The sequence below is a fragment of the Lissotriton helveticus genome, chromosome 3_1 (assembly GCF_964261635.1).
Source record: "Lissotriton helveticus chromosome 3_1, aLisHel1.1, whole genome shotgun sequence".
In the NCBI taxonomy this organism is placed as follows: domain Eukaryota; kingdom Metazoa; phylum Chordata; class Amphibia; order Caudata; family Salamandridae; genus Lissotriton; species Lissotriton helveticus.
The window spans coordinates 1,197,572,843-1,197,586,216 of record NC_136061.1 but is presented as its reverse complement, the minus strand read 5'-3'; the positions used below and the strand labels follow the sequence as shown (position 1 = coordinate 1,197,586,216).

Below are 13,374 nucleotides of genomic sequence, written 5' to 3'. Positions count from 1 at the left end.
GGATTTCACCCATTCTCTGTGGGCAAAGGTGATGGTACATATTGGGAAAGATTCTTATGAAACCAGCCATTATACCCATCAGTGAAATAAAATGTTGCCAAAATATCAAATATGATTTTGATATTTCCTGAATCTCTACAGTTTTTAAAATAGCTAAATAAGACCAGAAACATGCTTCGAAACACTGTATCTTTAGACTAAAGACCAAAAAACTGAAAAAAGCAGAAGGAAGAAGAGACAATATTTTAGTGACATCCCTAAACAACAAAACTCAAGCAGCTTAATGTTAGCCCAGTCTTTCTTGCAGTTGCCTGGTATAACAAAGGTGCATTGTATTCGCCCCTTCAGGAAGAAATTAAAATTACTCTTTCACTCATCTTTTCCTTTTTTTTAATGGCACTTAGTTTGTGGCTGCGAAGGTGTTTTTTTGTGTTTATATATTTACACTGTTGATGGCTATTTTCCTTCTGGTAAGGTTTTATCAGTTATTATAGGTTTACACCTAAAACCAGATAACCTAATGATAGTGCAAGGATACTCTTATTTAACCGGGCGCTGAGTGGAGAACCAATGAGTCCTCATCATAGAAAGATCTGATGAAACTTCCTCAACAATGTATGTTTTAATCAGGGATTCCATAAACTAGAGAGTGCTATTGTGGCTCCCCGTAATATCAGCTCCTTTCAGCACCCCCACAAAGCGTAGATTGGCTCTCCTGTCATAATTTTCCATCCCACCGATTTTATTCAGTGGGTTCAAAAGCTTCTTTTGAATATTGCTTATGTGCTCAATCCAGGTGAGGGAACGATCCTCAAGATCTGACACCCTTTGTTCGACCTCTTTCAGTTGGTCTTATATTTGCAGCACAATCTCCTCTATTTTCTATAGTCTTTGACAGAGCACAGCTAGTTCTTGGGCCTGAATTGTCTTAAGATCTCAAATTTCTACCAATATAGTTTCTAAGAGAGGCTGCAGCAATACTGGTTAATTCTAATAAATGGGGTTTATGGGTCCAGTAATTAGTACAATCAGAGCAGTGTCCACATTGGCGGGCAACTGAGGTTGAACTTCTATTTCTTTTGCCTGATCTAGGTGTTGTGTGACTATTATTTCCTGTGGACTAATTGACTGCACTGGTGATGACTTCACTATAACCGGTCTCTACATATTTGAGGATTCATTCGATGTGGGAGACAGAACAAGAATAGCTCTGTATTCTCTCATGGATACTGACACCAATCCAGGACCCAAAAGAAGCAGTTGTGACCCATGAGTTTGGGGGATTTCGGCGCAGCCTTTTTGAAAGCCTTGCAGATAGTGGTTAGTCCTTTAGCGCGTTATAAGTCCCTTTTGAACTTCCCAAACTGGGGCCAAACTGTGGTAAAAGTATGTGGCTTTCATCTGGGCAGCCACCTCATTTCTTCTCTTCTTCTTTCCAGCACCACACCCCTCTGACAAGAATTGGGAGCAGTGCTCAATAATGTTTCTGTGTCTTCTCCTTGTTGGGCATGAGACCCAAGAGTATCTACCAAAGTTTTTTTTCCATGCCTAATCCGTGCAAGTTGCCTCTATGTGTTGTCACTTTCGGCGAGAGAGGCGATGTATCCGTAGCTGCAGCTGCTGCAGTTGATCCTCCCGAAGAATGCTGTTACCTCATATTAGCCCTCACAAACTTCAGTACACCTCTGGGTCCTGACCCACCTAAAAAACACTATACCCCAGCGAATGGTAGTGTTTTCAACGCTTTATTGAAGGGCTTGTTTCACAATAAGGGAACACTGACAAGGAGACCCTTTATTTTTTTTTACGTTTTTCTTTTCCTTTTTTTGCACAGACACACTTACTTTTTATGTTTGTTTGGGGTGTGTGTGTTGGTGGGGGCCTCGCTTAAGCATAGCCAGGTGCAACAACAGGACACCAAATAAGAGGCAGGGGGGGGACAGGGAGTACAGTGGGCTATTCTCACTCACAGGGCAGAGGTGGGATTTGAGAGAGTCAAATGCAGAGAAAATAAGCAGCTACATGGTTAAGATCGTTTATTTTATTATTCAGCCAAATTGTAGTAATTCCATAAGTGATAATGAGAAAAAGAGGTGAATGACGTCATTAAGACTAAGTTTTTGAATGCCCCAAGAGATTAAGATTGTCACATGTAATGTCAATGGGATGTTAAATAAGTGTAAATACAGAGCCATGATGAACTGGTTATCAACATTCAAACCAGACGTGATATTTTTTCAGGAAACTCATTACAAGGTTAATAATCCAAAGTCTTTTATCCCCAAAAGATACTCACATGCATTTTATGCATCAATAGGGGCTGCTGTGAGGAGAGTAGCAATCTTTCAGGTAACCACTATTAACTGGCAAGTGAGAGATGTGATTAGCGATGGAAAAGGGAGGTGGCTGTGGATCCAGGTATAAGTCATGGGTAACACGCTAAATTTGGCGAATTACTATGGTCCTATTAGTGATGACATAAAGCCATTGACACAACTGCATAATTTAACAATGGCAGAAGGACTGATAATCTGTGGGGGCAATTTGTATTTCATTCAGGATCTAAGATTAGATACTTATAATAGAGCCAAAAAAACAACTCAAAACTCATACGTTAAATGTTCTTGCAGCTTTTAACCATGATTTTTAATTTATCAATTCTAGGTGCGTAGATTACCCGCAGTATGAACAGTTTACTTGCTTCTTGCAGTAATGTAATTATGCCTTGCGCCTTGATTTTTTTCTTGTAACTTGATCAATTAAGTGGAGAGCAGTTAACATCTGGGCAAATGCTTTTTCATACCATTCAATTGTTTTACTCCGATATGAGTTAGCTATCCCCCACAGAGATAGACTTAGATGGCTCTCTACTCTCAGACCAGATATGGCTAGAAAATTAAAAAAAACCTGAATAAAACTGTTTTTTTTAGGTCAATTGCAATACAGTGGATGATTCAGTAGTATTGGAGGCCTTTAAGGTTGCCTTCTGCGTTATGTCATAGCTTGGCAGCTTCATAAAAATAGGGAGCACGTGCGCTACATGCAGAGGTCGATGGTACCATGAATGCCTATATGTTTAGGGGGAATGAGGATGAGCGAAAAGAACAGCTCGACATATCAAAGCAGGAACTGCGATATTTCTTCTTCTAAGAGATCAACAGCTATCAAACTTTCCAACAAAAATGTTTGAAGAAAGCCAACATATAGACGAATATCTTGCATGGTCCACGAATCTTAGAAAGAATAAGCAGGAAATAAGTATAATTGTGAACTCCAAAACTAGTCGCAAGGTCGAAGAAAGTAGTGAGATCGCCACAGTCTTTGTTCATCACTATTGGAAATTGTACGAGAAAACGAATTCTATTCCAAGATCCAAGCTGGTTCAATCTTCTAATATCTGAATATAAAACAAGGGGACTCCCATAATAAGTTTTATGTCTAGAGGAGGGAGAGAGACATGAAAAACTATACCACTGAGAGACCTCTAAACTGACCTATAATATTTTCAAAATGAATTAATCCATACCTTTCGATGGATGCAACACAACAAAGACTTTCAGACTAGGTTTTTATTTGTCATTTTATATATATATATATTTTTTTGTATATAAAGTATTTATTTTCATTGTCAAAAAGAGTTAATCAAAAATAAACATATAATTGATGAAATTTTGTACAATACGATTGGCATAAAAAACAATTCGACCTACCCCCAACAAGTGCTAAGAAAATACAAATATATCGCTAAAAAAGTCTATCTATCATACCTAACTATCTCACCAATTAAGCATTCACACTCACTCTCATACTGTGCAAGAAAAGCTAAAAAAACAGACACAAGGACAAAATATCTGAGAAGCATGTTATGTTAACAATGCATGTCATCAATAACTTGGTACATATGTGTTACAAACATGGAATAATTATATTGGTTCTCGGTTTGTTTAGCTCCTCCAAGAGTTGTCTAAGATATATGGGGCCAAAGGTATGGATTAATTCATTTTGAAAATAATATAGGTCAGTTTAGAGGTCTCTCAGTGGTATAGTGGTATCAATATTCTAATATCCTCACTTTACGGCAGGTTACGAGGGAGCAAAAAAATTAATTTTCTAGAGAAAGTTGAGCTTGCAGAGTAGTGAAAACACGTACGAATATGCCCAATGCCAAAGACTCTGGTAGCGGTGGTATCCCCACCGAAGTCTATAAAATGTTTGCCAAGGCTCCCCTTTTTAGCCAATCTGTTTAATCAGTATAGGAAGGAATGGTTATCCCTAAATCTTTAAAAGAATCGATAATAGTCAGTTTTCTTATAGCAGATAAAACCGCAACAAGTGGCAAATCATACAGACCTATTAGTCTGAATTCTAAATATAAATTGTTTACTAAAATCTGTGCTTCGCATATTATCCCATTGGCCCAAAATTTGATCCAAAAGGATTAGAGTGGTTTTTTTTACAGCACAGCAAATTTCTGCTAATACAAGCAATTGATTATTTTTCAGTTATTCAAGAGAAGGCAGCTATTCTGATGATGGATGCAGAAAGAATCTTCGGTTTGGTCAATGGGAGTAGTTGTTCTTTGGTTTTACCGTAATTTGGTTTTCCTAGCCATTTTCTGATAATGTTAAAAAGTCTCTATCAGGACGCCGACGTGATTATCAATTCAAAGAAAGCAGGTGTGGTGAGAATCAGTAGAGGAATCCATCAGGGAAGCCTGGTGGCCTCAGAACTTTCTGCTCTTTTTATTAAGCTGTTAGCGGTGTGAATACATGATGAGTGGTTAATAGTTCCACCATTAGTGGGAATGTAAAAAATAAAGCATTTTGCTGACAACATCATATTGTACTTAAAAACAGTTAGGGAAAAATCCAAGGGATGCTGAATGCAATTACAGAATATACAGAGGTGGGGGCTAAAAAGTGAATCAAACAAAAACTGTAATTTCACTGTTTATCTCCTTCCCAGTGGATCTTCCTCAAGGTTTAAGAAATCAGTATATACCTCAATGGCCCGTTTGGTATTTGGGTACTTATGTCATTAATAACTACTCCCAATTGTTTGCAGTCAACTTTCAAGCAACTATTTTAAAGAAAAAAATGTTAATAAATAGATGGAATACACTTACTATATCTTTGCTAGGTAGGGTTGCCTTGATTAAACTGACAATTCTTCCTTTAGTTTAATCTCATTGGCAAATCTTCCTATCAAAATAAAATTCATCATATTTAAAAGAATTCAACCAATTATTTAAAAAATGTGTAAGGAATATTAAACAGTCTGGGGTGAAGATGCAGTTTTACAATTGGATAAAACTCAGGGGGGACTCGCTCGGTCTCATTGTCAGACTTACTACAAAGCCGCGATTTTAGATAATATAGTTAGAATAACGGTTGTCGCAGAAGCGTTTAATAATTGTTTTGTCTCATGTTTGGGCAAGGAGTCCCTAATCGATGTACCTGCCTTCTTCAAGATATTATAGCTCCCAAAAGAAAGAATATACAAGACACTCCAGTCCTTTGAGCATCGTATTAAGTCATTTTATGTGGCTTGCTGGGTCTCGAAATGTCATTTGCTTACAACAATACAAAATTATAAAGCTTTCGGTCCTGCTCTACCTTAATCAACTATGGAAGTTTGGAAGACAGAAGGATTCGCCAGGCTGGGGATTTTTTTATGGGTGGAAGCCAGTTATCATGGGATGAGGTCATTTTACGTCTGGGGGGAGAAGCCTGATGATTAATGTTTAGTTTTAGGCAGATAACTAGTTTTCTCACTGAAAATTATCAGGAGATGCCTTAAGAGTCATTTGGGGTGATTCATATCATGGTCACAAGTAAATTAACCAGTGTGGGCAATTGGTATCGTACATGGCATAAAATATAGAGTCCAATTTATTCTCTGAAATGCTAAACAAGATTTACAGAACAACCAGCTGCAAGTGGGCAGACAGGGGGCCTTCGCAGCCCCAACCACACAAGTAGATGCCCCAGAAGTGCTTGCGGGCAGCTGTGGGACACCACAAACAGCCACATGCAGCACACAGCCAGGCATGCTGGGGTTTTCAGGGTCAGTGCGAACCAGGCACCCACCCCATCAAGGCAGTGAAGACCAGGCTTCTCGTCTGGAAGTCAGCCTCCACAATTTAAGTGTTTCCAGGCGCTCTGCCTGGGAGTCCCATCCCACTGCCACAGCAAGTAGGCATGCAAGAGACTCCCAGGACAGCAGAAGCAGGAAGCTCTACCACCTTCCCTCCCAGACAGGGCCATACAAGTCTTTAAACCCCAGCCTAATCACACAGAAGCAGTCTACCAGATATCTGGTACCTATAGAGGGTTTGCCCACCTGCACATCAGCTATCAACCACCCACCAGGTTTGGTGGGAGCCAGGGTTAAACCCCTGAAAGTTAAGAGTGCGCAGCTTATAGGTCACACCAAAGCCATACCAGCAGGCTGAAGGTCCCCCCTGGCAGAAGGCAAGTGCAGCATCTCCTCTCACCACCTCGTAGCAGTTCACACTGATTTCGAGGGGGCACAGTATCTCCACTGAAAGGAGCCAGGGTTCCATCATGGCCTGGTTCCTTCTCATCCAGACTGCTCTGTCACCCAAGACAGGCCACTCCTCAGTCACTCAAATACCCGGCAGGCCGGGATTAGGCTGGAGGGTGGCCCAGGTGGTAGCACCTTCAGGTGGTACAAGCCCAGGTAGGCACTGCAATTTAGTAACCCCCAGAAGCATAATGAGTTAGCATGGGTTCCCTCTAAAGAGGGATATCTCCCGCATTGTGACACTTGCAGACGGTTCGGGGTGTCACGCAGCCTGGTTCCACACATGTCGGTTGGATCCTCCCAGGTGGAGGAGACCGCCTCATGCCCAGTCTTCACCCAAGCATCCAGTAGCCACGACCATTTGCTGGCCCAGACACACAAGGGGAGGGCCGGGCCCCTGCCTTTGGCTCTGTTTGGGAGACGCCCTACCCAGTCCCACCGGAGCACTGACGCTGGGCCTGGCCAGAGCTTCTTATCCCAGGCAAGCAGGGCAGGCCTCCTCTTGCCTGCGATTCCCCGTACAGGGCACTTTGACACACAGCGGGTCAGGGAACAGAGCCCAAGGCTGAATGCTTCTACTCCAGGGCCTGTCGGCACTCTGACCCAGGGCCCAATCAGAGGTTTGTACCTCAGGCAAGTAGGGGAGGCCTCCTGAGCCAGAATGAGGTAGAGAGGTGTACACCCTTGCCCCCTGCACAGGTGGTTCTTGTTCCTTGTCCCTTGTCGGCAGTGAAAGAAGAAGCAAATAATGCTGAGTAAACAAGGTGTGAAAAGATACAAACCGGCAGCCAATGCGGGTTCAACACAGGGTTTATTCACGGTCAGTTTACTCAAGATAGATGTACATACTGACACGACCTCAGCCACAGGTAACCGTCTCTGCGACGTCTCGGAACTCCGCTCCACCGGCGCTCACCCTAGAACCCTCGCAGTGGTGACATTCTAAGTGATGTCACCACGGAGTGTACCAGGGCGAGAGGAGGGCAGGGGGGTGACGGGAGGTCAGGGTGGGAGATACCACACATCCCCCATCCCTACACAACAACAATATAACAGTAAAACAATATGTCGATGTCAGACAACATTCTGCAAGCTAGGTCACGTATTGTTCCAGATGTCTGGGCAGTCTAACCACCCTTTGGCTAGTCCTGTTGGCAGGATGGGTTAATTTGTCACGCTTCCTAGGGGGCTGTTCACCTTGCACTAAGGGCTTTTCTCTCCTCGCTTCCCCCTCTACAGAAACTTCCTTCGGGGGGTGATACCTCACTACTCTTCCCAAATTCCAAATTTTCCCCTCCTGGGTCTTCACTGCATTCCTGAATACTTTTACAACCTTGGTGGGTCTGCTGAACACAGACCAACTCGCCCTCCCTGTTGGTGCTCTGATTTTTATGTTGTCACCCACCCTGAAACCCACTTCCCGGGTGGAGTGCAGCCTATCGAATCTTTCCTTCCTCTCTAGCATGACTTTCTCCTGTTTGTCAAGTGCTGTAGCCTCTCTAGAGTGATCAGTTCAACCTTTCTGCCAACCCATCCACCCTGGTGAAAGTTTGGTGTTAGGTCTTCTCGCTTTGAGTAGTTCAAACGGGGTTACACCCGTCGTCTGGTGTGGAGTTAGGCGATAGGCTTCCAGACGTTTCATGATTTCTCCCTTCCAGTTCAGACCATTAGTCTTGGCTAGTTGGATGCTATCCTTCAGGGTCTTATTGAACCGTTCTACCATTCCGTTGGTTTCAGGGTGGTAAAGCCCACATCGCTTGTGTACGATCCCATAACTCTCGAGGAACTCCTTCATCTCCTTTGAGCATAGCTGTACTCCATTGTCTGTCAGTAGACTGCTAGGTGAGCCTTCTCTGAGGAATAGCTCCCGTAAGAACTCGATGACTGCTCTTGTGGTGATTTCTGGTACGATCTTCACCTCTGCCCATCTCGAATACAAATCCACCAGGACTAAGATGTATGGTGTGCTTGTTTCTCCAGTCAACGGGCCTATTATATCTAGCGCCACCTCGTCTCACGGTCCCGAGGGAGGTGGCCTGCAGACCATTGGTGGAGTGTGTTGTTTCAAAACCTTGTCGCTGACCGTGCACGGGATGCAGTCCCTCACCTTCCTTTCGATGTCATGGTCCATGCAGGGCCACAGGTAATCCTCTCGCATTCTCTGCTTTGTTTTAGTGATGCCTAACGGTCCATCGTGGGCCAAATCCACCAGTTGTTCTCTCACCGCTCTGGGCGGGATCAACCTTCTTCCCCTGAACAGACATCCGTCATTCTCAGATATCTCTTCCCGGACCATCCAGTATGGGCGTAGCGTTTTGCTTTGCTTGTCTTCATGCCTCCACCCTTCTCTTGCTCTTTGACGCACTCTTTTCAATAGGTCGTCTGCCACCAAGGCCTCCTTCCTCGCTTCTTCACTTATGGCCCCTTGGGTGATCACGCATACGTTTTCTATTTGGAAGTCTTCTTTTTCTTCATTTTCGAAGTCTTCGGGCTCGTCTTCTGCCTTATCTTTTACCAGTCGCGAAAGGCAGTCTGCAGCAAGATTTTTCGTTCCGGGTACATATTCAACACAGAGCGTGTATTCTTGTAAGCTTACAACCCACCGTCTGATTCTGCTCGATATCACGTCAAGTCCCTTCTTGATAAACACTTCAACTAGGGGCTTGTGGTCGGTACGCAGGGTAAACTTGGTACCCCAGATGAAGTCTCTGAACTTGCTCATGGCCCAGTGTGCCACTAATGCTTCCTTCTCAATCACTGAGTAGTTGGTTTCTGACTTCTGTAGTGACCTGGATGCAAAGGCTATGGTTTCTTCTCCCTTCGCACCTACTTGAGAAAGGACCGCCCCTAGTCCTTTCGAGCTCGCACCAGTGGTTATCACGGTCTTCCTGTTGGGAACAAATGCTTTCAGGCTGGGGGCTTCTGCCAGTGCTTTCTTTACCTCCTCAAACTCCTTCTGGCATTCTTCGTCCCAGTTGAACACTACATCTTTCTTGAGCAGACGTCGAATGGTAAAGGTTCTGCCAGCGAAGTTCCTTACGAATTTACTATAGAATTCTAGCATTCCCAGGAAGGACTTTATCTCCTCTTTGCTCTTAGGCGGCATCAAATTCGCTATGGTGTTCTGTAACTCAGCTTTAGGGCGGATACCCTCCGGGGTCACCATGTGTCCCAGGAAGTCTAGCTCATTGCACCTGATCCTGCACTTTTCCTTTTTTACAGTGAGGCCTTGGTCCTTAAATCTCGCCAATACTTGCCTCAACCTTCCATCATGTTGTTCGTTGTCTCTGCCAAACACGAGTACGTCGTCCTGGTAACATAAGACTCCGGGGATACCCCTAAGTATGCTCCCCATGATTCTCTGGAACACCGCAGCCGCGGAGACCAGCCGAAACGGCATTCTCTTGAATTTAAAAGCACCCATGGGCGTCACAAACGAAGTTAGGTCCTGTGAGTCTTTATGGAGCCTAATCTGGAAGTAGGCTGAGGTTCGATCCAAAGTTGAAAATACATTTTACCTTCCAGCATACTCATCATCTGTGTGATGTTGGGCAGGGGAAATTTATCCACGACCACCTCCATATTCAACGCCCTGAGGTCGATGCATAGGCGGACAGATCCATCTTTTTTTCTTGCTGTGACGATCGGCGCGAGCCATTCCGTTGCCTCCACTGGCTCTATGACCCCCAGACTGCACAGCTTCTCCAGTTCACCTTTGACTGCTTCTTGAATAGCCAGTGGTAGGTTCCTCACCTTGGCTACAACAGGCACCGCATTTTCCTTCAGCTTTATCCTGTGTGAATAGTTCTTCAGGCACCCTAACTCGTCGTTGAACACCTCCTTGTATTCCGTCTCAATGTCGTCCCTGGTTCCCTGTACTTCATGGATCAAGATCTGTGGGATTTTGTTGGGGTCAATGTATATGCCTAACTCTTTCTGTGCTTTCCACCCCAGGATGTTATCTCCCTTGGAGGATACGTACACCTTCTCTGCAGTGAGTCTAACTTTGTACTCTATTGTGCTCCAGAAAAAACCCTTCATTCTAATGGGTTGACCACTGTATCCCCCTGGTCTAAGGTCCATTCTGCTCAACCTGATCTTACCCTTGGCCACACTTTCAAACTCTTCAGCATTGATTATCGTGATTTTCGAGCACGAGTCAAACATGGCCTCAATGCTGGTCCCCTCAATCTCAATGTTGTCTTTGGGACTGTTGACTTGACCATTCCCTATTTGAAGGACGATCTCATCACACACTGTGTTCACATTTTCCCTAGTCTGCTTCTTGACCCCCTGACCACTCCTGCAAAATTGTCGGAAATGTCCCTTCCTGCCACACTTGTTACACGTGAACCTGAGTGCGGGGAAGTCCTTGTCATTCGCCATATGGCCTTGTTTGCCACACCTATAACAATTCCCTTTAAAGGACCAGCCTACCTTGCCTTCCTTCAGCTCTTTGTGACCCAATTTCTGTCCTTTGACTTCCAATACCTTGTCTTCTTCTGTCACCACTTCGCTCACCTTAACCTTCCCCTCGCTATCTTTGCCCTCACAGTCTTGCTTTATCTCACTCACACACTGCATCATGTGCTCCACCTGCTTGGCTACAATAAGTACTTCTCTTAGTGGAGGGTCATCCTTCAGCCACAACTCCTCTCGTACCCGTTCCGTTCTACACGCTAATACAAACTAGTCCCTGATCCTCTCTTCACAAGAGCCCCCAAATTTGCATGTCGCTGCAAGTTTATGTAGGTCCGACACAAAGTCTTCCATGGATTCCCCTTCCTTCTGTCCTCTCTTCCCAAAATGATACCTTTCCATGATGGTGCTAGTCTTAGGGAGGTAGTGTAGGTCCAGTTTTTTAATGCTTATTTCAAACTCGTTCAGCCCTCTAGCCTCTTGAGTACCAAGTTCTGGGAGGTGTTCTAAAACTTCTTCCCCTTCTGCCCCCAAATAATATACTAACAAGGCCACTTTCCTCTCCAACCCCAGATTCGGCCCGCAAACAACAGCATAGTTCATAAACATTTTCTTCCACTTCTTCCATTGTATTGCAGGTTCCCCTGGGTTTACTAAAAACATTGGGAGTGGTGTTACATTCTGCATTTTCCTCCACAGAGACCACTAACAAGCAAGGTAATGCTACTGCTATAATAGGGGTTGCGCCAACCACATCCAATAAAACCCCTTCCTCAGTTTTATAATTGCATTCTCTTCTTTGAAATGAGTTTCAAAACCACGTTGCTTAAACATCCACCAGGTGGCACAGTTGATCAGAAAATGTTTATTCCTCTGAGGTACAGATTCCCCGCTCTTGCGCAGATGTTCATGTTAGTTTCGCCGGAAATGACATGAGAGAGCGGGAAGAGGCCCCTCCAGCTTCGACCAAGATACAGTGCGAGCTTAATATGGATCTATGCGCTACACGACTGCATGCGGAGCCCAGATAAGGTGAGAAGGTGATATGTTTCCCAAGCTTGGCTAGCGCAGGGTTTATCTGGTAGACGGGGAATTCTTCTGATACGCTGTGTGGAATACACTCCTGAACCAGTCCAGTCACGTCACACTGCGCAGCCTCCACCACCCGCGTCGCACTCCTTTTTTACCGATCTCACACTTCCTAAATATTCTGTGAGACAGCACAACTCCTCTTGCTCCACACGCAGTATTTTCCTTCCGCCGCACGTTCAGTTCGCCAGGTGTTCCTTGTTAGAGTGAGCGTTGCCAGGCAGACTTCCTCACAGATCACTCAATAACGCCACTCTAATAGCGGGGGGAGCGGTGATTACAGATCCCTCATAGGCTCGCCACCCTCCGGACATCAGCCGCACAGCGCTTCTCCTCTTTCATATCCTACGCCCGCCGAGGAGCGCCTCCACAGACACCATTTCTTCCGCTTTATTTCCTCATACCGTTACTCACAGATCGGATATTCAGTTAACTTCCCGGCTGTGTTTCTTGTCACTCGTTGCGCCGTCCTCTATACTCCTCGGCAGCTTTCCGTGTTGAGGTCGCTCATACCTGCTCCCGGTCCTCGTCGCCAGTGTGAAAAGATACAAACCGGCAGCCAATGCGGGTTCAACACAAGGTTTATTCCCGGTCAGTTTACTCAAGATAGATGTACATACTGACACGACCTCAGCCACAGGTAACCGTCTCTGCGACGTCTCGGAACTCCGCTCCACCGGCGCTCACCCTAGAACCTTCGCAGTGGTGACATTCTAAGTGATGTCACCACGGAGGGTACCAGGGCGAGAGGAGGGCAGGGGGGTGACGGGAGGTCAGGGTGGGAGATACCACACAAGGGTTTAGTGATAAAGCAGAGAGCTTCAAATCTCACTCTCTGACTGCAGTCTCAGTGCCTGCTCTCCAAGATTCCAACTGAAAATTCTCCGGAGTGGAATGTTCCTGGTGACAGGGTGATGGGGAGATGAAAAGAGAAGTGGGAGTCACGATAAAACATGTGACAAGACATGTAATTGATAGAGGAATGGAGTGGGTAAAGTGAAGTGCTAAAATGACATCATTATTATTCTAAATTGCAACACCTTCTCAAAAGTGTTTCAATTTTTTGATTATGAACCAAATTAAAAGATAACATTAGTCTGTCCCAGCAGTGTACCCCGCAAATAAATAACTTTACAATAAACACATGAAAAACTGTTTTAAATAAATGAATAGCTTTGTGCCTTTTGTTTAAGACAGCCTGAGGTAGGAAAGGGAATTGAATTGGGAGACAATGGGTCCAGGGTGGTGGAGATCACATGGTTTGCATGCAGGTCTTCCAGTTTACTCTTATGAAAAAGGAAAATGTCATACGCTCAGGAA

At 44.6% G+C, this 13,374-nt stretch overlaps 1 protein-coding gene across 1 annotated transcript in view; it reads right to left on the bottom strand.

The window, feature by feature from the left end:
* Positions 1-13,374, bottom strand: part of LOC144823367 (uncharacterized) — an 888,205-nt gene that overhangs the window by 119,115 nt on the left and 755,716 nt on the right. The gene's annotated exons all lie outside the window — the stretch shown is intronic.